The 27,544-nt window shown below is 36.3% G+C and overlaps 1 long non-coding RNA gene across 1 annotated transcript in view; it reads left to right on the top strand.

The window, feature by feature from the left end:
* Window positions 1-5,182: 5,182 nt before the first annotated feature.
* The window catches only part of LOC121476801, a 99,617-nt gene continuing 77,255 nt past the window's right edge, over window positions 5,183-27,544 (top strand). Inside the window, exon 1 of the long non-coding RNA XR_005984036.1 lies at window positions 5,183-5,255. This is a non-coding gene — a long non-coding RNA (uncharacterized LOC121476801). The remainder of the gene's footprint in view (window positions 5,256-27,544) is intronic.

Below are 27,544 nucleotides of genomic sequence, written 5' to 3'. Positions count from 1 at the left end.
TCCTATAGGAATAATGCTTTTAATTGGTGGTTTGAACATTCAATTTATGGAAAGCTAATCCATAATTGAACTGTTATATTAGAGTATTCCTTTATATGTTTTATCTTTTTAGTAAATCTCTTTAAGACTTTACCTTAGATAGAGAGACAGAGAGAGCGGAGAGAGAGAGAGGGAGAGAGAGAGAGGAAGGGAGCATGAGTGAGGGGGAGGGGCAGAGGGAAAAGCAGACTGTCTACTCAGCAGGGAGCCAGATGCTGGGATCAGTCCCAGAACCCCCGGATCATGACCAGAGCCGAAAGCACATGCTTAACCAACTGAGCCACCCAGGCACCCTTCTTTTTAAATCACTTAACTAATAAAACCTTACTTTGTTTATGTGAAATATTCTGATAGTGATGATTTTTATCTTGTTGTGAAGCAGTAAATGAAGATAGTCATTTATGACCAGCACTAGTTTCACAGACATAATTTGCTTTTGTTTCTCAACTTCAAATTTTAAGCAATAAAAATATAAAATAAAAACTATCTTCAAAAATTGGACTAGTTTTCTTTCATTGCTTAAAAGAAAATATAATAGAAATCAATGGATGGCAGTGAACTTAAAATGACAAATCACATTACTTGAAAAATATTTTTTCCATATATAAAAATTCCCTACATTTGAATTATCCTAAAACAACTGAATACTTTGGAGCTAGGATGAAATTGGATCTGCAACCGGTGCAGTCACTTATAATATATTGGACCTTGAAAAATACCCTTTATTTTTAATGTTTGGTAGGCTTTCTAAAGCAATCAAATAATATAATTTGTTGCTTTTATTTTTGCTTAAAAAAGAAGAATATTGTGGACTTGGAGCAAAATGAATCTATACATATTCATATTGCTGCTTAGCTGCTATTGGTATTGTATAGGAATATCCAGTATAAAGGCACACAACTAACAATCCTCTGGAAAATAGAAAAGTAGCAAATGTTGGTCAAAATGATCCAAAAGTATTATATGATGGAAGCATGAGGGGTTTAAGAATTTGCACAGACCAAGATTCTGTGGCAACATTACTGCTATGGAGAAGGACGAAATGACATAGGAACAAAGATCTTTCCAATATTGCAGCATATGAGCCAATACAAACGGGTTAATGTTAAAGATGACACTACCAGTAAATGCTATAAAAAACAGAGTTCCTATAGATCAAATAGTACTTTCACTTCGCACTTGCAAAGTATTCTTTTTAGTTGGACTGCAGTATTGTTTTCCATCATTATGACCTTAATGGAAATGTTCTGATAAATTATTTTAGTTTTAAATCAAATCCTAATGTGCCCTCAAATGATTTGACCCCTAACTGTCTTTCCAACATTTCCAACTATATTCTTTTTCTCAGTTCCTCAAAAAAGCCAGATACCGTTTTGCTTCAGGGTATTTATAGATGTTATGTAAGTAGAGAATGAATGTCCATCCCCAAATAAACACAATTTTGTCTCTTTATTCACCTTCTGTTCAAACTTTAACAAAACCCAAAGACCTTTTCTGATTATATTATCTATAATAGCCCTTTCTCCATATATCTTATTATGTTGATGCTTTTACACAGTATATATGACTACTTGCTAATAAGTTCGTACATTTGCATTAGTGAGTGTAATTAACTCTATAGCCTCTATAACAAACGATCAACAAAAACATAGTAGTTTAGTTCAGTACAATGAGAATGACAAATTGATTTCTCATTCACATTACACTTTGGACCCTTGTCAATGAGATTCTGCTCCGAGCTTGGACACTTTGGGTCATGAATTTTTCCTTCATGAGTCTCTGCCATTTTTTAAGATCATCAGCATTGTGTCAGTGAATTAATGGCAAGAGAGTGAAGAAAAAATACAGGGCTTGTCATGGGTAGGTTTAAGAGTGGCATACACAATGCTTCCCATTAGCCAGCACCCAGTAATATGTCCCCATTATCACTGAAAGGGAAGTTGGAAAAAAAAAATCACTGCATGCCGTGGGCGCAGGATAAGGAGATGGGGTTGGGAATCTTTAAGGAAGAGTCTATCATGATATTTATTTGTCCATATGTTTCTATTCTGTCTCCAGAGCTACATCTTATGCCCCTAGAAGGCAGCCTCATTATTTGATTTGGTTCCTGTTCTATCCTCATTGCCTAGAACAGAGCTTGGCATGTGGTAGCTGCTCAGTAAATATTTTTAAAATGAAAAAAATAAATGCAATATTTTATCTTTTGCTTCACATTGGCCTAAAATCTGATAACATACATTAGAGGCAAGATAATCTCCTAGGACTAATATTCCTGAGCTAACTGGCACTGATCAGAAATGTAGTCGAGCTAGTAGCTCTGACTTACTCTTAAGGTGGGCAGTTCAGGTTTTTTGGCTCATTTTGGTCATACACTGGCATCATTGCATGCATAGACTAAGTTCCTCTGACTATTAAACAGAATTTGGAAATACATAATTTTGTTAGGAAATTTTATTACAAAGTGCAATTAAAAATTTGATTAGAATTTTGATTTGTTTACGTTCTTATTTTTGTAACGGGAAAGTGTTGGGACTGAATATTATATTTAATTCATCAGGGCACTTCTTTGTTTTTGTAACATTTGCATGGAACTTAACAAAACATTTGAAACTTTATCAGTCTCTGCCACAATATAAGAAGGCTGTTGTTCTAAATGCTTCTGTTTTACAGAAAAGCACATGTGTCTCAGAATCTATCACTTTCACAATTTCACCAACTCATGAGCAGCTAGGTTTTAATCTGATGCTCATTCCACTGCATTTATGAACAAAGCTCTCATAACCTCCAAAGCAATTTGCTTAGGAAGATAATCATAATCATTAATTTTCAAATGCATTTTTTGATCTATTGACCTAATTTAGTGGTTCCAAGAAAGTATGACTTCAAAGCTCACATGGACCTTTTTTGTCAAACAGTGCTGAAACCTTCATCATGAGTTTTCTAATAGAGGAAAATGCCAGAATGGGGGGAGGAAGGAGATATTGTACTTTACAGAGGAAGGTCTAGCTCCGAAATGTGGTTACCAAAAGTTGGACCAGCTTACCAAAATAGTTCTGGGACCACTCACAGTATAAGAGCAGTAGTCTCAGCACTTTTTTACACCATACACAAAAATAAACTCAAAATGGGTTAAAGACTTCATGTGACACCTGAAACCGTAAAACTCCTAAAATAAAACATAATGATCTCTTGGACATTGGCTTGAGCAACACTTATCTAGATATATTTCCATAATATATTCCCATATATATTCATATATATATATATGTTATATATATATATATTCCCATAAGCAAGGGAAACAAAAGCAAAAATAAACTATTGGGATTACATCAAAATAAAAATTTCTGCACAGCAAAGGAAACCACCAATGAAGCGAAAGACAACTTAGTGCGAGAAGATATTAACACATGGTATGTCCAATAAATAAGGGGCTAATATCCAAAATATAAAAGGAATTTCTACAGCTCAACACCAAAATCCCCAATCTCATTAAATAATGGGCAGAGAGACTGAATAGACATTTTTCTAAATAATACATACAGATGGGGATCCCTGGGTGGCGCAGCGGTTTGGCGCCTGCCTTTGGCCCAGGGCGCGATCCTGGAGGCCCGGGATCGAATCCCACGTCGGGCTCCCGGTGCATGGAGCCTGCTTCTCCCTCCGCCTGTGTCTCTGCCTCTCTCTCTCTCTCTCTGTGACTATCATAAATAAATAAAAATTAAAAAAAAAATAATACATACAGATGGCCAACAGACACATGAAAATGATGCTCAACATCAGTAATCATCAGGGAAATGAAAATCAAAACCACAGTGAGATATCACTTTCTATCTTTCAAAAGGGATAAAATAAAAAAGACAAGAAACAAGTGTTGGTGAGGATGTGGAGAAAAAGGATCTTCATGCACTATTGCTGGGAATGTAATCATTGCAGCCATTATGAAAACAGTGTAGAAGTTCCTCAAACAAATAAAATCACATATGATCTAGAAATTCCACTTCTGAGTATTTATGGAAATAAAATGAAAACAATTCAAAAAGATGTAGGCTATCTGCAAAAAACTCTATGGTTTTTGCAGCATTATCTACAATAGTCAAGATATGGAAGCAACTCACATGTCCATCAATGGATGAATGAATAAGGAGGATGATATATATGCTATATATATATATATATATGCAATATATATATATATATATATATTGCTCCATATCATGGGTATTGTAAATAATGTTGCAATAAGCACCCATTATTATCATGGATATATATTCCAATTAATTATCCAATATTATCCATTATAATATATATCCATTGAATATAATGAGTATATATATGTATATATATATATATATATTCTACTACATATATATGTGTGTATATGTGTATATATATATGTGTGTATGTATGTGTGTGTATGTATATATAATGGGATATATGTAATGGGATACTACTCATCCATAAAAAAAAGAATGAGATCTTGCCATTTGCAACAACATGGATAGGCCTAGGGGGCATCATGCAAAGTGAAATAAATCAGAGAATGCCACATGATTTCAATTTGTTGTGGGATCTTAAAAAAAAATAAAGGTAAATAAGCAAAAAGCAGAAACAGACCCATAAATACAGAGAACTAGTAGTTGCCAGAGAGGAGGGAGTTGGGAAGTTGGTCAAAATGACTGAAGGGTAGAGGGTGATGCAGGCTTCCAGTTTTGGAATGAGTAAGTCACGAGGATAAAAAGTATACCATAGGGAATAGAGTCAGTGGTACTATAATAGTGTTGTGTGGTGACAGATGGTAGTTACTCTTGTGAGCATGGCACAAAGTATAGATTTGTTTAATCTCTATATTATATGTTGGAAGCTAATGTAACACGGGGTGTCAACCATACATCATTAAAAAAATTAAATTAAAAAAAATTAAAAACACACCAGAATAGTAATCTCAGAAAGCATATTTTTCAAACAGTGGTTGTAGGAATGCTGACAACACGGACTTCATCTTTGGCCCTTTATCTTATTCTCCCCTCTGGCACACAGATAGCACCACTTTAGATAACTAGTAGAGATGACTGGTGCACAGAAGTCTCCACTTTAGATAAATGCCCTGTGACCTCACCACCATGCCCTCACTCTAAAAGCTCAAGGTTGCAGTTTGGGCTTGGTAGAGAATAGCTGCGTGGTGATCTGAGTCCTCCGTCCTCCCATCCCCGTCAGTAAGTTACCCTGACTATAAAACTCTGTAAGTGATAGGGAGTGGCTTGCTGTGTAGTTTGGTATTAAAATGCCCTCTCGGGGTGGAGGATACTTTATTGATCCTCCTTCGCCTTCTATCCGTGGTTTTGCGAGAATTTAAGCGAGGTTAAATCAGAGCTCATGTTAGAGGGAGGCATTTGAGTACAAAGTTCTCTTTCCATGATAGTTGTAGAAAATCACAAAGTGAACTGTGACTCACAGTGGGTTGTGACAACAATGGGAAATTAGGTTTATATGCCAGCAGTAGTCTAATGAGGTAGGGAACAAAAGAAGGAACTTGGGATACTAAGCATATTGTAAGATGGGACGTTCTCAATTCAGTGCTAACACCCCAGATTGCAGGTTAGGGGCTGCAGAATATTCTCAAGCCTCACCATTAAAGAGACAAACATGTAGAATTGCTTCGTGCTCTTGGCCCTGAAAACCTGGACAAAATTGAGCCCAGAAGCTAACGGTTTTCAGACAGCTGTTTCAGGGCAGGTCAGGATGAGGCAGGCAAGCAATGGCAATGTAAACGTTCTAGGGGGTGGTGCATGTGGAACACAGGATGACGTTGAGAATTCTATAGCATCTTCTTTTAGAGTTTGCATGCACTGTGTTTTTAACTCCTCCATCTGTTCAGGAGAGAGAGAAGTAGCAACATGATCTATAGGAAACCAAGTTGTATAAATCCATCATGGTTTTCTTGTGGAGAGTATGTTTGTGTAACCGGTATAAAGTATTAACCAACAAGTCTTTTAATTAAGAACTTTTAATTTCTGTTTTATAAACTTAGAATTTAATTAGTAAAATACTGCTCTTTAAATTTCACAGTGTGTTGCCTTTATTTGGTAATAACGAAAAGTTGTTTTGTTTGCTTCTCTTTACAATAGTTAACATACCGTGTACTATTAGTTTCAGGTGTACAGTACATTGAATCAGCATTTTTATACAACACCTGGTGCACATCACAAGTGCGACCTCATCACCCATTTCAGCCATCTCCCACCCCACCCCCCTCCTCTCTGGTAACCATCAGTTTGTTCTCTAGAGTTAAGAGTATATCGCTTGGTTTGCCTCTCTTTGTTTCCTTTGCTCATTTGTTTTATTTCTTTAATTCCACATAGGAGTGAAATCCTAAGATATTTGTCTTTCTCTGACTTATTTCACTTAGCGTTATACTCTGTAGCTCCTTCCATGTCATTGCAAATGGCGAGATTTCAGTCTTTTTTTTATGGCTGAGTAACATTTCATTGTGTGTGTGTACACCACATCTTTATTCAACAGGTAGATGGACACTTGGGCAAAAGTTCTGATACAAAGTATAGTCAAGGGTATTTATGTCAATAAATGGCCATCTTACAATGTCATTAGAGACAGAACAAAATTTAGGTCCATGCTTATTTCCTTTTACTAATGCAAGTATAGCTTTTAACGTTTTGTTTTGTTTTATTTTGTTTAATGATGGAGCAGTCTGATCACTATCTTGACTCTTATTTGGGAAATGCCTGGGTGACATTGGTTATTCTGAAATATTTTCCTGAAAATTTTCTTTTCTTTTTTTTTTTTTTTGAAAATTTTCAGGTATGATTTGACATTCTAACAACACTAATTCAAGCTAATTACTTTTTTCTTATATTGGAAATTTAATGGTTTAAATGAGTTTGATTTGTAAAAGCTCTGGATAGTGATTTCTTTTATGTGTTTTAATATTAAATCTCCTAGTGTATTTTTCTTAAAATCTTATGACCTTGCTAATTGTGTTTTTTAAAGAACATTTTAATGTATTCTAATATATTAACCTTACTTCAATGATTTATAATACTACTGCTGCCTTATAACAAGTTTATGTATATGATTGGTCTAACTTTAAAATTTTTTCCTATTGTATTGATGACCCCTATTCTTCACCAATAGTACTCTCTTAATTTTTGTAGATTGATAGAGTATCTCTGCTAGAATAAGTCCTACAACCTCTGTAGATCAATTTAGGGGAGGTTTGAATGTATTACTTCATTGAGTCTTTTAGTTTATGAACAATAGGCTTTCTGTCTTTCTGTTATTTCTGTAACTATTTCCTAAGAAATGTTGTGGGTCTTTTTTTCTAGCTATATTCCTAGCTATGTTTTGATTTTGTAGTCAGTTAAGAATAGGATTTTTGCTTTGCAAAGAAAGATAATTATTTTTGTATGATAATCTTTAGCTACCCAACTTGCATAATTATCCTATTAATTCAAATGGTTTGTATATATGAGGTTTTGGATTTTCCCCTGTAGTCAATTAGTCAATTAAAAGCAAAGAAGTTTTCATTTCTTCTTATGAATCATGACCTATTGTTTCTGATTTTATTGCATTGGCCAGGGCCTCTAATACAAGGCTAAATAGACATGGTGGAAAGGGCTATATTCTCCTTATTTCAATTTGGTATTCCTCAATGACAGGTTCATTGTTTACTTTTAAGTTAGGAACATTTTATTGCTAGTTTCCTACATTTTCTATAGGTAATGAATGAATGTTGACATTTGCTAACTATTTTTAAGCATCTACTTGTGGCGATCATAGCTTTTCAACTTCTAACTTCTCATTACACCATATTTAATTGGTTTTCAAACTGGAATACACACAATCCTTAAAAATGTTCAAAAACTTCCCAAAGACTACATAGACTTAAATGATTTTAGGAGAATTAGTTTCATTATCCTCAATTTCATTCATGTTCTTTCTCAATAGAAACATCTGAAAATGTGCAATTTGCCCTTTTATAGATGCCCTTTGAATGTAATCAAAGTCCTAATTTTAACCCATTTAGGATTTTTTTTCTTCAAAATTTTATTTATTTATGATAGTCACAGACAGAAAGAGAGAGAGGCAGAGACATAGGCAGAGGGAGAAGCAGGCTCCATGCACCGGGAGCCCGACGTGGGATTCGATCCCGGGTCTCCAGGATCGCGCCGTGGGCCAAAGGCAGGCGCCAAACCGCTGCACCACCCAGGGATCCCCATTTAGGATTTTTCTATGATGAATTCCCACTAGTTATAAAGTATGTTAGAACATAACATGGAGGGGAAAATTAAACGTGTTTGTTTCTTCAAAGACTACTTTAGCTAAGGTACAACAAAGCTGAGAAGGGCATTGTGTCATTCTCTGTCCTATGCATGTTTTGCTTAAGGGTGCCTAGTGTGACATAAAGATGGGCTGTTTTGACCTGTACTGAGCTAGTCAGGATTCAGAAATGTTCTAATGAAGGGGCAGTGATGAAGTTTCATCTAATAACTTCACCTCTTCAACTCTACAATTACTGTACAAGAAAGCCTCCCTGCTAAGAAAAATTCAACAAGAAAAATAAAAGCATCCTTAAATAGCAATGAGTACTATTTATGTGATCTTTATTTCTTTTATGTTATAAATTCATAGCAACCCTTTCTAGTTTATCTGTCTTCTATAGGTTGGGTTATTGTTTTCCTCCCTCTCTGAAAATTGAGTGCCTTTGTCCTGTGATGTTGCTTTGATTTCCATTAGAGTTAGCTGAGTATTTATCCTGACCCCTTCATGTGGGGTATGGCCTTCTTTGACCAATGGAATATAATATGGAGAAGAGAAATTAGCAGTGTAAGTGTTGCTGGCTAATGCCTTCAGGATCACGGAAAGCTTCCACCAACATTTTTATATGTTCTCTCTCCACCATGAGGAAAACATATTGCAAGCAGTGTTTTCTTCAGCCTGGGTCCCAGAAGGAGAACAGGTGCAGCAGAACTAAATTGCCTCCAAACCTCCCCTACTTTCAAATGACCAGGAAGGCAGACCTGAAAACTCAATTTTGTTTATGTGAAAAGTGTGAGGGCCTGGTTATACCTAAGAAAATATCCCCCCTGCCTCATAAGAAGGGGATATCTCTCAGTAAAACAAAGCACTAAAATAGGTGGTGCATTCACAAGTCTATTCGTGTGATGTTTAGTAATTGTGGAGAACACTCCCTTTTTGATCATTGTGAATAATGAACACTGTTATGGGTAAAACTAGGAATTACTTTTTTGAAGTTGTTCTTCTCTTTGCTCTGTGAATCAAAACAAGGCATACAGCTCTAGATTTTCCCATGAGCACAGATAAGAACACTTGAAAAGAATACAACTGGGACCCAGATGCATGCTTTTTATGTATGTGTTTTGCATTCCACTCTTCTTTAAAGGATAGACTTCTCTTTAGTGTTATTATAAATTGTATCTAAATTTAAAGCACTGCCAAAGGATGAAAAACTAGTGTAGTGTATTCCTAAATGAAGCAGATCTATTCACTGACAAGGCAAACTGTCAAACTGTTAGGAAGAACAAGACTTAAAAAAAAAAAAAAAGCAGACGTGAAAGCTAATATTTTTCTGCTAAAGGGACTTGGATGAAATGGAACACTGAGGATTGTATTTAGGCACTGGTATTTTTGTACTAAGAGGATGCACAGGAGAAACTTGAAACTATTAGGACTGCTTCCCCACATAAAGTTGCTGTGCCTACAGATGCTGCAGTGGGCAGCTTAGATTTTAAAGGCAAACAGACGTTGTGGATGTCCTTGTGTGCATCACAGGGGAGCCCAGATAACCAAATCCATATCTCCCCCTTTCCTAGATAAGGTCAGTGGAGACTATTTTAGGAAGGCTGATGCATGTGTTGTAAATTCTAGTTCCGGAATTATAAATATCTAAGTTAACAACCTGGATTCATTTGGAGGCCTAAATTTAGGGCATTCTAATGTTGCTGCAAAGTGTTGATTAAAAATGTTGTAAAAGGAACTCTAAAAACTATATGAGCAAACACAAAAGTAGTACCATTCTGTATGCATTAAATGTCAGTCAACATAGTTTCAAAAATTACAGTCCAAGTTATGTATTTCTGAGGGTTACAAATATCTATTGAACAGATTCTGTTGTTAGGTGGATTATCATAGTATCAACCTATTCTACAAAGAATGAAAGAAACTGAGTTTGTTAAGGTCCAACAACTGTTAACTCAATTTTGGAACTGAATATTCAGAATCATGCTGGCCATTGCACTGGTTAAAAATAAAAACAATAAAAATGTAGGGTAATTAATAGCATTATGGGAAGAAAAAAATCCTAGGAATAATGGAATCATAGGCCACAGCTCCTATTTCTCCAGAGATCTTTTTGGAAAGTTAAACAAAGGGGGAGGGGGCAGTTAATCAAAAATGAAACTAACATAACACCTGGTAATTTATGCTTGTACCTAAATCTCAGTGCAGGAAATGGTAGCAAATCAGAAAACCTGGCTTAGGCTCAAACCTTCCCTAGTCTTTTCTTCTCCACAACTCACACCTACAATGAATAGAAAAGTTAGAAGAAAGGGTCCTGGATTTCAGGAGAGAAGAGGGAGGTGTTTGGCTCACCCTTAAAAGAACATGAATCTGATTTCCACTCTGAAGCCTGTGTACCAAAGAGATATCAAGAATTAAATGATTTTATAGGAACCCAGATAATGAAAATGGCATTTTTGTTGTCCTAAAATCTGACCAATCAGATTAAACTGCCCATCCTTGAGATAGGATAGGGAAAGGATAAAGAAAGGAGTAAGTGTAAATGTGTATTTGTCAAAATCATATTTAGTAATAATTTTGATAAATAACCATCTTAAAAGGAGCAGTGTGCTATTTTTCTAGGCTGTAGCAATTCAACAGGAAAACAATATTTCTAGGCTTTTCTGAGACTAAAAGGGAAAAAAAATAGCTTAGGGATGCTAAGAAATTGTTGGGAAAATGCATGGCATCTTACTCATGAATGAATCAAAGATGGAAAAGGGAAATATGTAAAAAGATTGGATATAGCGAAAGACTGATAAATCAGATTAGAAGGCTAGTGAGGAAGAGACGGCTGGTTTTAAACAGGAATACTTAGCAAAAAAAAAAAATGTACGTGACTAACACAAAATGTATAGAAAGGTTAAGCCAAACACAACTCGAGTCTTACAAAAATTTTAAGGGAAGAATCAATGATTTCAACTATATTCAAAATACCTATTTTTGAGGGGAACAGTCTTTATAAAAACTGGAAAACAAATATCTAAAATACATAGATGTTTTCTCTCAACGAAGACTTATCCAAATGAAAATAAGTTTTTAATTTCTGGCAAATATTATTTAAAGGCAGAAATCTAAAAACAACAGCAAACCAATACCAACCAATGGCAAACTTTCTTCAAAGAACGATAGCCATCAAAATTGAAACACTCAAGAAATGTTGGAAAAGAGTTGGTAGAGAATATTCTTCCGATACAGTGTTGTTGATATGAGAATTTGAGATCAAGTGCATGGTGTAAGTCACTTGTAAAATTCTAGAATCATTTAGAAGATATAATTTGGTTGAATGTTTTAAAAGGATCAATAACTAATACATTTTTACCAAGAAAGATTATACCACGCAAACCTCACTTCTTCTGGGAATGCATCTCATCCATTCTATATTATTAAACCTATGACAACATAGATATATATCAGGTAAGATTGCAACAAAAGAAGGTTTCGCATGAGACACTCCAGAACAAAATCTGTACTCTAAAGGTGGAGTGAAAAGTTTCAGTTGACTTCTGTTCTCTGCTCTGTGGCTTTCTCTGTTCACTATCATCAGAAATAATAAAAATAACTAATAAAAGTTGAAGTTGAAGCAGCATTCATAAAATCTTCAGGTACTGGATATGGTATGGTTTAACTATAACCCAAATGCTTCAGTTGAAAGAAGAAGGCTTAAAAATGTGATTCAGGAAGTTGCTGGTATCGGTATCTGCTTTTACCTTATTGAAATAAAGAAATTGAAATTGTGGCATGTATCTCACTAAGGAAAGAGCAATGAGAATGGAAAGCCAGGAGCAGGTGGATGTGAGAGATACCATTGGGGGTATGATGATCAAAATCACTTTCTTGACTGTTATCACGAGAAAAACTAAGAATTCAAGATGATTCTTGAGTTTCAAGCCTTGATAAGTAGAAGTGTTTTCAAACTAGAGTTGAGTGGAAATCCTGAGGAAGATTTAGTTTGTGTGTATTGATTATTATACTGTTTTTTTTAAAAGAGATTTTATTTATTCGAGAAGAGAGAGAGAGAGAGGCAGAGAGACACAAGCAGAGGGAGAAGCAGGCTCCATGCAGGGAGCCCGACATGGGACTCGATCCCGGGACTCCAGGATCATGCCCTGGGCCAAAGGCAGGCACCAAACTGCTGAGCCACCCAGGGATCCCCTGATTATTATACTGTAAAATGCACTGAATTTACTTAGCTATGGAGGTAACTGAATACATTCCTCATTAATAAGTTATTTATATAACTTTCCTAGAGAACACAGTACATACAAAAAACCCTCATATATATCAAAGTGGGGAAATACAGAAGTTAAGAGAGTTTAGGTACTCCCAAAGGATTAGAAGTCAGCAAGGGCAGGACTGAAACTCCTGCCTAGTTGACTCCAAATTATAAGCAGGAAATATCTGCTTATTCAGTCATTGCTGCTTTTTTTTTTTTCTTTAAATACTTATTTATTCATGAGAGAGAGGCAGAGACACAGGCAGAGGGAGAAGCAGGCTCCATGCAGGGAGCCCGAGGTGGGACTCATCCCGGGTCTCCAGGATAACGCCCCGGGCTGAAGGTGGCGCCAAACCACTGAGCCACCCAGGCTGTCCTACTTTTCTAAATCCCAGGGTTTTGTCCTATCCTTCAGAGTTAATTCGGGTTTTCTCAGAAGCAATATACCTTTTGAGCTCAGAGGTTTCAGTCATGTGTGGGTTTGAAACCAGACTCCCTATTAAACAGGTGTATGACCTTGAATGACCGCTTTCACCTCCCTGAGGATGAACAGAGCTGTTAATGAGCTCACAAAACATATCACTAAGTAGTCCTCACAAAGTACAATTAGAGATAGCAAGCAGGCCAATTAGTAATCAGAAACAGGAAATGATTCAGATAGGTATCAAGGATGCTCACTACTGAATTAGATCACTCAACCAATCAATCAGTCTGGGTTAAGAAAGGAGAAAGAATCATGAAAGATCTCTTGAATATATATGACTGATTCTGACTTCTGTATCTGAAGTCCATGACCCCTGTTTTTTTTTTTAAGATTTTATTTATTCATGAGGAGGGGGGGAAGAGAAAGAGAGAGGCAGAGACACAGGCACAGGGAGAAGCAGGCTCCATGCAGGGAGCCCGATGTGGGACTCAATCCCAGGTCTCCAGGATCACGCCTTGGGCTGAAGGCAGGTGCTCAACCACTGAGCCATCAGACGTCCCCATGACACCTGTTTTTAAGGGATGTTCATCTGAGAAGCAGTAAACAGTTGGAAAAACCAGAGCACTGAACTAAGAACAAACAATTTACTGTATCTTAAAATATGCTCACTGTCAGTATTTGGTGTTGATTATAAAAATAGAAATACATTAGAAGTAAGGGGATCTGCCTCCCAGCATGTTCTATCAGGAATATTTGGGTGACCAAAAAAAAAGGAATATGCGGGTGACTCCTACGGACGGTCCTTGAATATCTCTGAACCCACTTCTCTGCTCTGTGGAATGACAGTTTGGGATGAAAAATTTTCAAAGACCCCTTTGACATTAACGTTTCTATGATTCTATTACTTGAGTTCTAACAAAAACAAGAGAGATAGAAAAGAAAGCTTCAAACAAAAACATAATATTAAAGATAAGCTGGGCTTGAAAGGGAATAGTCCCACATTAAGGGAAAGATTTTAAATTAATGCATCCTTTAATCAAACATGATTGGAGGTAAAGGGTGTTTTTATTTATACAATACAAATAAGTATATAAAACATAGGCAGAAAGAAACCAAAAGCAAGATAAATATTTAGATATATTAATTGGATAACTACAAGACTATTTGTCTAAACAATCTATAAATTTGTGGTAGTAGTGAAAGGAATGAAAACAGGTTATTCACCCCTACCAAAGAGAACTAAAGGAGGATTGCTGTGCTATAACTTAAATGAAGGGATCTGAATATTATATGTAATATAATGGTACACATATTTACAATTTATCACACTTAATTGAAAAGAGAAAAAGAATTTTGATTATTAATAGAAAAAGTTAATCAGAGATGTAAAATTTTAGATCAGTCTTTAGTGAAATTTTGAGACATTTCATTGTATCAAAAATAGTTGCTTCATTTTTATCCTATAATCCTAAGAATTAAAAAAATTTCAAGTGCACTGCATTTCAATCCATTTTTTTCATCATTTCATGAATCACATAATGCCCACACATGATAGAGCCTTATATTCTAAGGTTGTAAGATGTTGACAATGAACTACCTCGCCACCTGATCCCGGTGCCATTATTCAATGCTTTTTTGTTATACATGGGATTTTTCTATCACTTTTATTTAAGTCAACCTGAAAGGGCTGTTAAAAGTGCTGTGATTGTTGTTCTTGTATCCTACCAGCATGGACGGCTATGAGACATGGTTTGAAATTGGATTTCATTAATAGCTCAGCAGCCTATTAGTATCCCCTCTGTATGAAGGCATGTCAGATTCATAGAGAACAAGCAGGGACCTGTCTTAGTTTGATCTCACAGGCATCATCCCTTCTAAAATAAGGTAACATGCTCAATCAAACCACAGGCCTTGATGCATGTTCGTTCCTGAAGACCCAAACCCCAGGCATATGGGTTTGTCTCATTTTTAGATACACATAATAAAACGGTCATTCTGAAAGTTCATTCATGTGTGCGTGGTACAACTGCTGACACAGTAAGCTTGCATTCTTTTAGAACGCAGGGCACAGTGGGGGGCTGCAACAGGCTCTAGTTGCTAGTCAGCTCTCACAATGGATCACAGTCGAAGTCCTTTCACTCCAGGCTTCAAAATTGAAACGCGAACCCTCTGAGAAATCTTTCATGTATCCCTTTTAAGCTGGGCTGCAAAAATAATGAGCAATTAGTTCTTGTAATGATGCACTGCTGTTTGGATGAACGACTTGTAGATATTTCAAGTAGCCCATTGGGATCCTGGAGAAAAGAAAAGAAGTCTACTTAGGATGAGCCTTCCTATTTAGTCTTCAAAGTCCTAGGTTGCTCACCACCAAGCTGAGCTTCTGAATAAAATGGTTGCTTTTAGCCTCCATGAAATGCTGGCCCCCTGTGAGAATCATGTATTTCAAGTTACATTTTCTAGTGCCAAATTTTCATGCTATGTAACTCTTTAGGTAGCCTCCAAGAAAAGTTAAACCTTTTTAATATATAAAGTCATATTATTTTCTACAGACTAAGTTCTATTTAATAGGTCTGTTTGTAGCTTTTACCATACCTAGACTTTCATTTAAAAAAAAAAAAGAGCGAGAGATACTCCATCCTTGAGCTATTTCTTCGAAAGCCAGTCAAGGGCTCACCTGGGATCTGATATTTTGTTTTGTTTTCCTGCGTGTGTGCGTGCATGTGTGTGTGTGTGTGTGTGTGTGTGTGTGTGTATACATAGATTGATCTGGACCATATTCGATTTAAATTTATCTGAAACCCTTTAATCCCAATTTATATAGTTTAGTAATCCGTGATTGATTAATTTCTATTTGACTTTTTTCCCTTTCATAAAAGATGTGAACATTTTCAGAAAGCTCTAAAATTCCATTATTAGCATTTAACTAGTTTTGGAAAATCTTAGAAAATTCTTTTAGGCATGAACACCTGTAATAGAGAATCCAGACCCTCATGGTGAGTGGTACTGTTCCATTTCTAATTTGTATAAATGGTGCTTCCCAACAGTCTTATGATGAAAAGGCAAGAATTAAATATGCTTTCTCTACTGTCATTTAATCACATTACTTCTTTTAGGTCACCTTATTTTACAAAAATATATAAAAATTAATACATTGAGGCAAATACTGGCAGTATAATTTATTAACACTTTGAGTCCAATTAGTTTACCACATCCCTGAGAGAAATATAGAAAATAAAATGAGACACTGTTAGGAAACTTTTAAAGGAAAAAGAAAAATATACATGTATAGTTAGAACATGGTGCATAAGAACCATCTCTAAATGGTCTCCCTTAATAGATAGATTATCAGTAACCAGGAAACAGAGGTTACCATGAGACAGCAAATACCCCTTTCCCAGAAACTATGTGTTCTGCATCTTTACCTAGCACAAGATACATCATTCAATCCCTACCACTTAGCAAATATTCAGTCTTTGCTGAATTAATAATGTGTGGCATTTGTTTTATGGCATAATCTTCTGACAAAGTGTACTGGGTGAAAGTGGGGTACAGAAAGTAGCAATAGGTGCCATAACCAAAGGATGTTTTCCATCCTAATCTTTCATGGGTATGTTCGTCTGTATGAACCTCCTTTGTGTGACTATGAGAAAAATGCCTCTCTTCAATATTATCTGCCATATTCTCTCTAGAACCTTATTCCGTTTGAATGGCAAATCATCTTAGGTTTTGCTTCCTTGCACATTGCTGATGACAGCAGAATGTTCCTGTTTGAAGCCACCAACCTCCCTGGACAGTGGGAAGGCACAATCAGAGAAGCTAACGACTACAGTATTCCAAAGTAGGAGTTGGAGAGAAGTTCCCTCCATACCAGGCTCCATGTTTTCTGTAAATCTGTTTTATCCTCTCCAGGGAAAGATTCAATATGAATGACATAATTTGGATTTCTGCAAAGCAGGAATATCTCTCTAGTGGAGGATTAAGGACTGAGAAAATTAGAAACACTCCAGGAGCTGAAGAGGGTGGGAAGTTAATAGGTAATGGAGAGATCAGAACAAAGGGCCTGGGGAGGATTATGAGTCTAAAGACCACTTCATCAAAAATCTGAAGTGAGGAAAACCCATCAAATAGGAAAGCAATGGAACCGTTTATTCAGCTCACAAAAGAGACTTTTTAGAGGATTCTTATAGAGACTTTCTAAGCAAAACTTGTAGTGTAGGCACAGCAAAAACTTCACACATGAGGAATCAAACAGAATTGTAAATCCACCATTTTTCTGCATGGAGGGCTTTAATGTTAGAAAATTTCCTGACAAAGAGGATACAAGGCCCACAGGCTCCTTGTTCTGCCCCCAGTAATGATCTCATGCATTCCAGAACTACAGGCACTTAGAAAGAAGCACAAAATGCTTACACCTGGAAAATAAGTCTGGCTTCTCTGTTTGCAGAAGCATATATCTTTCTTATTTTAGATATGTTTTCCTGTCTCAAAATATTCGTTTTTAAAGCTAAGCTCCCTGGACAGAGTTTCAATATCATTTTCTCCAACTGCTCATACAGTAAGTAAATGCTTTTTTGTTTGTGTCTGTTTTCACCAAAGCAGCTGCTTGAACTCCCCATGATCTGTAAACATAAGCTTCCTGGAGGAGAGGTTTGGTAGTACCAGGTAGGAGTTGAATGAATGTGGTTTCCCCATGGCTGTCACAGGCAGGCAGCTTCTTTGTCTTGTTCTGATGCTTCAGTCTCTCTGACACCCGGTGCTCCAACACCTCTCTCCTTCCCAAATGGAGTTCCAATTCAAATGGCAAATTACCATCCTAGAGCTGTCCAAGTATTATGGAACAAGTCCAAACAGATAGAGCCTGTTTGCTGACTCACAAAATCCTCTCCTGTTTTTACATTTCCAAACTGTCAAATGATAAAGAAAGAAGCAAAATGAGAATGCTTTTCCATCCTACCTTTTCTTGTAGCACACACCTGGATTATATTCGGGGAGGTTGAAGGGGAGGCGGGAATAGAAGTATGAAAGTCTTGCATCATACTCTTTACCTGGATATTACTCTGTACCTCCCAATAAAGTATCAATAAAGTATACTGGGTAAAGGTGGGGCATAGAAATTAGAATGGGGTGCTATAATCCAAGGATCTTCCCCCTCCTATTCTTTCATAGGTAAATTCTTTTTTTTTTTTTTAAGATCTTATTTATTCATGAGAGACACAGAAAGAGGCAGAGACACAAGCAGAGGGAGAAGCAGGCTCCATGCAGGGAGCCTGATGTGGGACTTGATCCCGGGACCCCAGGATCACGCCCTGGGCCGAAGGCAGGCACTAAACTGCTGAGCCACCCAGGGATCCCCTCATAGGTAAATTCTTGTGTATGATTTCCTTTCTGTGATTACAAAGACTTCTTAATATCTGCAAAATTCTCTCTCTAATATCTGCAAGAATTTTGCTCCCTGAGCATTGCCGATGACAACAGAATGTTTAGTGCAGAGTCCTGTTTGGTGTCATATACTGTGCAGGATGTGTTTTTTTTTTGGGGGGGGGGCACTTCTCCCAAGACTGCATTCCTATTGTGCCTGATAGGTAAAGCCAATTCCAAATATGGGTAACTGCCTGCATCCTAAGTGACAAGCTTTTTTCTTCATATGTAAAGAAGAAAATAGGGAAACCTGGGTGGCGCAGCAGTTTCGCGCCTGCACATCGGGCTCCCGGTGCATGGAGCCTGCTTCTCCCTCTGCCTATGTCTCTGCCTCTCTCTCTCTCTCTGTGTGTGTGACTATTATAAATAAATAAAAATTAAAAAAAAGATTTAAAAAAATAATTGAGAAAGAAATCTAATTTCATTAAAATTATCATGAGTCTCTTCATTCAATTACAGTCTATCATAAAATGAAAGTCATTTGAATCTCTAAAGGACTATCAGGAAACAAATATTTCTCCAAATACCATTGGAGTTAGAGTCTACATGCTTAATTGTTGGAACTTTAAAAGAAAACGTAAAGCCTAAATCCATCAAGATTTTCTATTTGCCTCCTCAGTAATCTCTAAGAGCAGTTGATGAGAGAGAAAACAAAGTGGGCTAATTCAAAGGACAGTACTCATTTTTGTCTTTTAAAGCCTGGTTTTCAATAATTTCAATAATTCATATTAAATACTGCTTCATTTCAAGAGTGAATTTCTAAAATGTTAGGCTTGACACTGAGAACACCATTGGAGCAGAGGACAAAGACTGTACAGAATAGAATTTTCTTTTTCCTGATTTTTTTCTGCCACTCTGAGGTCAGACTGACCTTTTATCCCTCTGATTTTTACCCTTAAACTTTTCTATCTCATTAGTGAGTTTTTTTTTCTAATTTTAATGATTAAGCCTTTTTCATAAAACTAAAAGTGTTTACCAAAAAGGGATCTTGAATTCCAAATGAGAATGTCTTAGACCTAAGGAGAAAGAGGTCAAATTCTGTAATCAGATCAGATCATCCTATCTATTGCAGTGTTCTTTGATTTTTTTTTTTTTCTTCTCATACTGTTGTCCAGTCTCTTAACAGAAGGATTTTGGTCTATTAAAATTCTCCAGAGTTCATTGTCACAAATCTGATTTAAAGAGACAGGTTGGTATTTCAACTTCTTAAGTGCTACTATTTAATAAAGTATTTACTTTTATATTTCATTACTTTTTAAACTCAATAGTTTTTTTTTTCTTTCTCGTGTATTCATTAGGTTCTTATTTGCTAAATCATATTCTTTTCATATCTAGATTTAGGGAAATTTTAATATATAAAAAGGAAATTCCCAGCTCATGTATATTCCTTTCTGATTAGATTCCTTTCCCTTCTTTGATCATGAACAGCATTCCTTTGCCTGCCCTTATGTGCCTCTACTCCTGACAGGGATGTGTGTTGTTTTGAAATCTTGGGACTTACTGGGGTGAGATCCAAAATTGGTTTCTGTACATAGAGGACAAGGAGAGATTGAAAAAATAGGCAGACCACTCCAGATTGGTGGGTAGTGGATTTAATAAGCAGGGAATTTACATACTAGGCTTGTCTTGGGCAGCTGCAAGACAAATAGATCTCCACAACTGCCAACCAGAATCTAAAGAGTTTATTTAGAGCACTTAACAGGGTTCAGTTTTGTACTCAGTCCAAATTGTCTCTACCACACAGTACTGTCTCAAAGCTGCATCTTTGTAGTGTCTTCTAGTGTGGGAACATGGGTAGAATGTATATTCCAAGGATGGAAGGAAGGGTAAGGAACCTCTGGTTGCCTGGGTTCTGCTTGCAGGTCAAGTGGCAGTCATGACCCCTTGATGATCACCACCAACCAAGTGTTACAGAACAGAATCTTTGGGACTCAACTTCTAGATTGCCCAGTTCCAAGTTGTCCGTGTGGCAGTGAGCAAGGGCTCAGCATCTTTCCTTCTGTTTTCTTATTCCTTATTATAATTTATGGTTAATAATAATAATGTTTAATAGTAATGTTAAAAATGGACTAAGATATTTCAATTAAAACAAGTAGTGTAGGGGCACCTGGATGGCTCAGTGGTTGAGCGTCTGCCTGTGGCTCAGGTCATCCTCCCAGGGTCCTGGGATTGAGTCCCACATCAGGCTCCCTACAGGGAGCCTGCTTATCCCTCTTCCTGTGTCTCTGCCCTTCTCTCTCTCTCTCTCTGTCGTTCATGAATAAGTAAATAAATCTTAAAAAAAAAAAAAAGATTCATAGTGTAACATGTAACACCTAGGAAATGCAATCAGCTTTAATCTAATGTGAAGAAATGGTGGTGTTAGTCTTGAAGGGCCTAGAATGCAGTGTGCACTCTCTAACTATGTAATAAATTGGAGCTAATGCATCACATCTAAACTAGAGCAAGCTAGAGAATGAGCAAGCCACACAGTGCCTAGAGCCTTTGTATAAGAAATTTATGTCACATGGGCTGGAGATAACAAATAGTAAAATTAAGACTCCTAAAAGTTGAGGATGAGATTTACCAGCTTCAAATTGTTTGTTGTAGTTGTAATGGGTCATAATGTGATGTGTGATGCAGATGATGGATTGAATATGTTATAGGAGAAAATTGTATTTACTATTATTAGGTCTACTGTTAAAAAACATACAGTAACTTTTAATAAAATTAAGAGAAACACAAAATCTCACTGCCTTTAATCTGAAAAGAAGATAATATTCTGATATACAGAAAGATAGACAAGAGCTGGAATACAGGGGGCATTTTGTACTACATTTAGAGTTTTCTACTTGGGAAAGTGAACCAAGAAGGGATTTAGATAGATCTGTGATACAAATTTGCAGTCAGAGTCCTCTTCAGATTGGTTAAAAATGATAGCAGAGGCCAAGAGGTAAAGAGATGGCAGTAGCAGTCACCAAAAAAGGGAGATGGAAATGCCAGACTTCAATAATTACAGTGGGACTATTAAGAAGCTGAAAAACTAATGTAATTCAAAACCAGAAATTTCTTCTATATAAAAAGAAAAGAAAAAAATGGATTTCTGTCCAGGTTACCTAGACATGACAGTTTGTAGTTCTGAGTTAGAATATGTGTAGATGAGTGCTTCCACATCCCATACATTATCAGGGAAATAATAGTCTGAAAAGAAGATTAAATCTCTATCTAAGGCACCTATTTAAGATGTTAATCTGTAATATCCTGAAAATTACCCTTGGAGGAAATACATCAATTTATTCAAGCAATAATCTAAAGTGTCTAGCATATGAATGACCTTGCAACTCACTGGACATGTCCAGTGCATTACTGGACCTAATTGTTGATTGTGGGAGCCTGAGCCTCTCCAGAATTTAGCTTCTCTGTATGGTAAACCAGCTGAACAGAAGAACAAGTAGCATTAATGAAACTAACTGCACAAATAACAAATTGGTGTAATGCATTTCAAATTAATTGTTACAATAATATCAATGTATTATGAATAATGAATGCATTCTGAATGCAATGATCTTTACTAAAGTTTACAGCTTCTTGAAGGTTGTTTCACATTTCAAAATTGGTGCATTTGATTCAATTTAGTAAACACACATTGATCTCTTTCTATGTGCCAATCACTACACCAATGCCAGGACTATAAAGGGGTCACAGGAGGAAATAGACTCAGCCAATTATAGCCAGGATGTAAACCAATCCATTAAATCGAAACAGTTTGGGGAAATATATAGTGTACCTCTCTTTACAGGAAAAAAGAAAGTATCAACTCTAGAGATAATCTCCCAATATAATTATTAACTAAGATTAATAATCATATTACACTTCAGAACTTCAGAAAAAGGGATTGGAAATATTCCCATTTAATTAAAATACAAATATAGGTTAACTGACACGGTAAATGTATATGAACATAATTTGTATTTTAACGTTGCTTTGGCGAGTATTTGGTGAGTGAGTAGCCCCTTTTAGCTATGTTTAGATTCTATCAGATTTTGCTTGTATGGTTTGTAAATGAGAATTTACCTTCCCTACATTCAGGATGAATAATAGGTATGATAAAAAGGTTTTAGAAGTGCAATAATTGAAATAATCCACAGCTTTACACTGAGATCTGAAGTCTTTGTGAATCCTGCTTAGCTTCCTTTTGTTGTTGTTGTTTAATTTGAAAGAGATCTAGCAATCCATGGAACTATTATAGGTGAACGGGTACAGAATTCACATCAATGGTACTCTCATCTGTCAAGAAGATCAAATTCATTCAGTTTACCTATCATTTCTCAAGGTTAAGATGGGGGAAGGGTATTTTTATTTAAAAATATTGTGTTCATGCTGGCACAATGCAAAAAAAAAAAAAATCCACAAAGCTCCCTTAGTCCTTTGCAAGCAAACAGTAAAATTGCAGAAGTGTGGAGTAGAGCAGCATGCCCTAGTCACAGTTCAGTAGCAATTACTGAGGATGATTGTGTTTGCTCTCTCCAGGAGATGTCAGTAAAGAGACTGGCAAAGACATGCTTCACCTATTTGTGGCAAAAATACAACCAGGGGTGGTGGTGGTAGCAGGGGAGACGTAAAACTTCACTATACTGAAAATACATTTGTCCATTTTAAGTGTGTTCTTCCTTTGAGTAAAGGGGAGAGAGAGAGAGAGAGAGAGAGAGAGAGAGAAAAAAACAACGTATAGCTTGCTTTGTAGAAATTTTTATTTTTTGTACCTTTCATTAAGGAAGGCCACTTTTAACTAGATTTATAGAAGTATTGCTGATAAAAATACCTGACGAGGGAAGTCCTTGGTTGGTGTGAAACACAATAAAAGCATTTTATTTTTTCCAAAGAGAAGTCATATATGCTTTATTAGAACCTCAGGGCAAGAATTTGTTTGTAAGCTTTTCAGTATGTTTTTCATGCATTGGTTTCCTTAAATATAAAGGAACAGAAATATATTTCTTTGGCAGAGTTGAACATTTATTTAGCTTTCCAACTCGAAGGATCAAAATCTTTACAACATGTATGATTCAAATCTAGAAAAGAGAGTGCAGATTTTATCCATAAGATTTCTCTCCTAGTTCCACAAATATTTTAGTGTAGATACTGTCATAGGAGATGCATATGTTATTGATTGCAATATAAATGTTAAAATCAAACATTATATTTAGGCTTTGGATTATCACAAGTATCACAAGACTAATTTTACTTGATGCATTTAATCTATTTAAAAGTCTAGGAATTGAGGCTCCTGGGTGACTGAGTCGATTAAGTGTTCAACTTTTTTTTTTTATCTCAGCTCAGGTCTTGATCTCAGGGTCATAATTTTGAGCCCTGCCTTGGGCTCCACATTGAGTGTGATGCCCACTTAAAAAAAAATCCTGTTAAATACAGGAATGTTTATAGACTAACTAAAATTTGGTGTTTGAGATTTTGTTTTATAGTTCATAAAAATTTTATCAAACTCTGGAGCCTTGGGACTCCACCTGTAATATGTTTATGGAAGAGGCTGCTAAGCCAGGTCCTTCTTGCTCTCTCATTCTACTTAACTGAGCTAAAGCCCCTCACACATCCACAAAGGTATTTCAAGCTTATGATAGTCACTGACTCACGTGGGACCCCAAAGGTCCTATCAGGGCCTTTGGAGGAACAGATGCTACTGAATCCCAAATCACTATTCTCTATCTGCTTATAATAATGTACAAAGGATACATCTACTCCTTCAGAGTGAAGGGGAAAAGTAAAAAATAAAAACTCAGTAGCATAAAATGACAAAATCATAATCATGTAGCAAAAACTACAATTTTTTTCCCAGTCCAGATTTCCAGGAAAAACATAAAGAACCTAGGAAGAAAGCATGCCATCTGTTTTCCTTGGCTCCTTCCTCTGTAGCAGAGGTTAAACAATCTCTTTCTCAGAGGGTACACATTTAAAACAAAAGACGTATTAACGATATGTAATTGATTTTTAAAACATTGATTGTAGATGGATCTGTGTGTGGATGTACAAGAATCATGGAGACCTCAGGAGAGAGCAGCTTGCATGCAAAATGACAGTTGCCACTAGCAATTCTTCTAGAAATCAAGGAATTAAGAAAATCCATTCCAGCTTGGGATTCAGCTGTTCCTGTCTTTTTCTAGAAGATCTAGAGTGGTCAACTATGGCCAAATGGGATCAGTCATAGTTCAGACCATATTGAAAGGCCTAATCCATGCAAGTGGGTTAAACTGCTTGTAAAACAGAATCTCAGATTGTGATCTCTTGGGTGTCAAAATGGGCTGAAAGTCCAATCCTCTGGAGAGAAATTACACTTGCTTCTGCTGGTGCCTTTTTAGAAGGAAATTCCTGGCTTGTGGTTTCACAAATAGAGTGAATTATGTCCCACACCTTTGTGCAGGGCTTCCTGTGGATTCAGTGATGGGGGAGCCACCTCCCTCCTCATAGTCATGTTTCCTCTCTATTGCCTCCACGAAGACAATGCCTTTTCTCATTGATGCTTCCTCTGAGGCTGCAGCACTGCATAATCTTTGAGCAGGGACAGAGAAAGGTTGTGATCTGACTTCCTGCCCTGCATGAGCTCCTGACTTTGATGTTCCTCTTCTGTGCTCTGAGTCACCTGTTATCAGTAACAGGTGGCTTCAGCATCCACCTACCCTAAGTAGACTTGTGTTCTTGCTTTGTTCTTGGTTTTAAAATTTACTTCACTATCTTTTAAGTTCATGTATGCATGGAAAAGAGTGATTTTTTAAAAAAATATCTGACCTGGCATTTTTAGTGTGAAGATTTCAGGCCATTCTGTTTATACCATATATCCAGAAGCTGAAATTTGACTCCTTGGATATATTCTCTTTAAAATTCTGATGATTGCATGATTAGATAGCAAACAGTGCTTAATATAGGTGTGTTTAGTGTAAGTAATTATGATATGTTAGAGAGAGTGCTCTACATAGAGGGAACAGAAATTTAAATGGGGTGGACAAGCTGGCATGAGAATCACCCATGAGTTTATGCTAATGAGTGGCCATGGAAAGGAAGACAGAAAACTGCTTTCTAATGATTAAATTCAACTTCTGCAGGACTTGTAATTGTTTGAGAATATCACAATGCACAATGCAGTGCAGAGAATATCACAATTTGTGTTCAAATGCACAGTACAGATTTTCATATCATTTGGTTACTAATGTTTATCTCTAATCATCTTAAGAAACCTCAATCTGTTTCAATGCCAGAGGAAAAATTGTTGAACCTAATTAATAAGGCTTTTTATCGTTGGCTTATGTGACTTTTAGAAAAATTTTGCTTATGCTAATTTATTTTACATTCAGAATTTAGAGCTTAATTTCCAGCCTTATCATTGCATTTATAATTTCTAAACTGTCTTCTAAGGCACGTGCATGTTTCTAATAAGAAAATATTTTTTAAAAAGCAAAAGTGTTCATATTATATTCTTTATACCCTTGAAGAAAACTTGACATGAATATGCTGAAAAGCAAAGAAAGACAAGCATTGTTAGTAGCATCTTGATTATCAATTAATTGCCATAGTGATCCCCAAATTTCTTTTCACCACTTTGACAAAGTTGAGAAATATTTCACAGTGCCCTCTGGGGAATGGATTTTCAAATGGAAATTGAGCACTCTGAAACAAACATTAGGAAAATGAAGGAGCAGAAACTTGGAGTTGGGGGGAAACATTCACAAGTGGTTCTTACATACTTTCTTGGGAGTTCTGTTAAGAATCATTGCCAAGAAAAACTAGAGGGTATTCTAAGTGAAATAAGTCAGTCAGAGAAAGACAAATACCATATGATTTCAATTATGCATGGAATTTAAAAAACAAAACAGATAAACATTGTGGAAGGGAAGGAAAAGATAAAAACAGGAAGGGAGACAAACTATAAGAGACTATAGCGAACAAACTGAGGATTGCTGGAGGGGGTGGGGCGGAGGGATGGGGTAATTGGGTGATGGGCATGAAGGAGGGCACATGATGTAATGAGAACTGAGTGTTACATGCAACTGATGAATCACTAAACTCTACCCTTGAAATTAATAGTAAACTATATGTTAAATAGAATTTAAATAAAAACTGAAAAAAAAAAACCTTGCCATGAAAAGATGAGTGCGTGTGCTTCATAATTTTAATTCACACATAGACCCACTTGGAAGAAGAACAAGAAGAAGGAAAGAGAAATGATACAATTAGAAGCAAGACCCACAAATCAAATATTGAATACTTTACAGCTTTATCTAGTGGCAACTCATGTATATCATCTATCTCATCTTAGATACTTCATGAAAATGTCTGAAATGAAAAGATTTATGATAGATTCTTAATTGGAGGCCAGAGGTGTAAGAAGTAAGATTGGCTATATGGCCCTGGCTGCTTGAGCACTGACTCCCGTCACTGAACCACCCAGGTATTCACATCCCACATGAATATCTTATCATACAATTGCAATAAAATACATGAAACATTTCTTATTGCTAGGGAAGTTATTAATGGCACACAAATTAAAAACTTCCCAAGCTTCAATGTAGTTGATAAATCCAAGGAAATCAAACAATAAATATAAAATAGGAGACTTCATGCACTTGATAATGGTGGCATTTAGTTTTGTCTCTTTAGCATTCAAATCTTTAGAAATATTTGATGTCCCTTTGAACTTGAATTTATTAAGATTGCTTTCTTTTCTACGTACCACAGTAAAAGTTGCCAGAATATTAAAATCAGCAAATCCATGAATTCTAAACTAATTCCAAGAGATAATGTCCAACATGGCCTTAACATTCCCCTTAGTTTGACAACACCCTGCACAAGTTTCTTGCTGCTCTTGGCCTCTGACCTCCCCTCTGCTACAGCTCTTATGTAATACAGGTGCCCTAACCACAGAGATCCCTTCCCTTCCATTTCTTAGACCACTTCCTTTAGGAAACTTGTAATTGTAAAGTGGATGTAAATCCTTTCAAAAAAGAAAAACAAAAACAAAAACAAAAAGCAAAACCTGTTGCTAGTTTTCTAACCCAGGGATATATTTTCCAAGGATCTGGGAGCCATCACTTTGAAATGTAATTATTAGGCAAGATTGTATCCCTAGTTGCCAGTTTCTCTGGGAAGGT

Source organism: Vulpes lagopus, chromosome 16, assembly GCF_018345385.1.
Source record: "Vulpes lagopus strain Blue_001 chromosome 16, ASM1834538v1, whole genome shotgun sequence".
NCBI lineage: Eukaryota > Metazoa > Chordata > Mammalia > Carnivora > Canidae > Vulpes > Vulpes lagopus.
The sequence above is the reverse complement of the archived record's forward strand: the minus strand, read 5'-3'. Positions and strand labels throughout refer to the sequence as shown.